This window comes from Perca flavescens, chromosome 20 (genome assembly GCF_004354835.1).
Source record: "Perca flavescens isolate YP-PL-M2 chromosome 20, PFLA_1.0, whole genome shotgun sequence".
Lineage (NCBI taxonomy): Eukaryota > Metazoa > Chordata > Actinopteri > Perciformes > Percidae > Perca > Perca flavescens.
The window spans coordinates 1,256,847-1,259,346 of NC_041350.1; the positions used below are offsets into that span (position 1 = coordinate 1,256,847).

The window sequence follows — 2,500 nt, forward strand, 5'->3', positions numbered from 1 at the left end:
AGTTTAGACACATTTAACAATACAAGAACACAAACGTATGCATATGTCTGTGCATGCTAACATATCGTCACCTTCCTAAAATAATTGCCCAAGTCATTTTTTCAGGTTTTTCAGAAAACACAAAAAATAAAACCTAACCTAATAATGCCTAAGTCACATGCTTGACATAGGAAATTTTACCAAAGGTGTAGAATCACATGACCTGTTCAACTGAGGATGTAGGCAATTTTACCAGAGGTGGCCAGCACCATGAGGAGATGATTTAGGCAACAAAATCATTTTTGTTAAAAAATGACTTTTGATTTTTAGGAAGGTGACGATATGCCACATTATGTTTGTATGAATTGTCTTGTATCTTGTATAGTCAGTGTTCACAGAGTTGTTTCAGTTTCAGCCACTGCTTTAAATGTGTATTAACCCCCGATAACAAGTGCGGAAATGGAAAACTGTTTCTTGTTTTTCCGTTGTGATTCGGCCAGAAACTTCAACATTGTGAGGAGAAGAGATGGTTTTGGAATATAAAGCTCAGATATTACATTTCCTCGGACTCTTGGTGATTTATGAAAATCAAGTTTTGGGCAAAATACCACTTTGTTGCTGACAGGACAACGACAACAGGTATGCATGCACATTGTTTTATTTTCTGTTACTCTGTAACAGTTGTGTACGTGGCTGTATATTTTGAAGATTTAATGCTTTAACGTTATAAAAACGCTCACGAGTGGAAGTTTTATCGAGGTTACAGCGACGTCACAAAGTGTCCCGTTGACGGGACGGTGATCCTCGAGAGGTTAAAAGTTTATTAATTCTGAACGCGTCTGGCCTGTCTGTCTATACTGCACCAAATACGACACCGCTGAACTCCCTTGTGAAGTTGTTTGGATGAAAGTTTCTCAAAATAATCAACATGCAAACAGACAGACAGACACGTAGAGATTCCTGCCTTTATTAGAGATAATAACATGTTCAGCCCCCTCTCTCTCCGAAGCTTCCAATATTCGATGCTCATTACTACCGAAGCTTCGAAGCTCAAAAGATGGTATTTTGGACCAGCCCTAGTACAGAGTCTCCATGATAGGAGGGGTGTGTGTTAGGTGCTGACACACTGAGCCGATAATCGGCCGTGGGACAGCCTGGTGAGGTCGGTGACTCGAGTCAGTTTGGTGTGTCCCGTGCTGTGGTGAGTCTCAAATGGTCAGACTCAAATGACCAATCTGATTGGTGGAGAGCTACTACTCTTACTGACCTTAATGGTGCGTTCTTTTTGTCCACCAAAGCCAATCTACGAGTCGTTTTTCGGAGTTACGAACCGGAAGTTGCAAAAAGAGCCCCCCCCCCCGAGGTCCGAGGTCGTGTATATACACGACTCGTCAAGTCGTCTGAACTCACTATAATTGACAATTTCCTTTAGACTTTTTTAAACTAAACAATGAATGAATTTCTTATTCAAGTGCTTTAAACAAACATTTTACAACAATGCCGTAATTCAATACAACTGTAAGGTACTTTTAATTGAGTATTTTCATTTTCTCCCACTTGTATATCGTATGTTTTACTTATCTATTTTTTATAGCTTTAGTTACTTTGCATATTCATATTAATTATACAAAATATTATGAATAATATGTGATGTATTAAAGTGGATAAAGAGGAGACTTTATTCATCCAGTGGTGAAATTCACAAGCTAGCTGCCAAGTCAAACTTCCGCTTTTATTTTGGTGAAAGTAACTCAAAAGTAACTCAAAAGTAACTCAAAAGTAGTGTAACGCATTACAATTCAGAGACAGTAATATTGTAATATAACTAATTACTCTCTCAGTCAGACTCAAATGACCAATCTGATTGGTGGAGAGCTACTACTTTTACTAATGTTAACTATCATGTTAGTGATCAATAATTAGCCTGTGCCCATGTTATCTCTTCTTTTTCTGGGTCAAAAAAACATTTTGTTGTTCTTTTTCTACACTTTGACGTTTTTGCCGATTTTATTCACATTTTTTTGGTCACTGTTTTGGTGTTTTTCTTTTAAATGATGGTTTTGTAACGAGTTTTTTTGTCACTTTTTCTGATGTTTTGGGATACATTTTTCAGTGTTTAAAAAAAAAAAAATGTTTTTGTCGATTGTTTTCAATGTTCTTTTGTCACTGTTCTGATATAGAAAGTTTATCTAAACGACAGGAGCGTTAAATAAAAAGACATCTGCCCCATAAATTGTCTAGAAGGCAGAAAATGAAGGGTTTGATGCTCTAAACTTTCTGCCCCCCCTACCCTTACAAACTTATTATGTGTGTTGAAACAACCGGCCCTTGATCACCGCTATCAGACTCCTGCTCCCGCTGTCCTCTGCAGACAAGTTAGGGATGTGTGAAATATGCTGTGTTGCTCTGTGTGAGTGAGTGAGTGTGTGTTTGTGCGCGCGTGTCTGTCTGTCTGTTTGTGTGTGTGTGTGTGTGTGTGTGTGTGTGTGTGTGTGTGTGTGTGTGTGTGTGTGTGTGTGTG

The 2,500-nt window shown here is 38.4% G+C and overlaps 1 protein-coding gene across 1 annotated transcript in view; it reads right to left on the bottom strand.

Moving 5' to 3' along the window:
- Positions 1 to 2,500, bottom strand: part of mapkbp1 (mitogen-activated protein kinase binding protein 1) — a 116,354-nt gene that overhangs the window by 113,291 nt on the left and 563 nt on the right.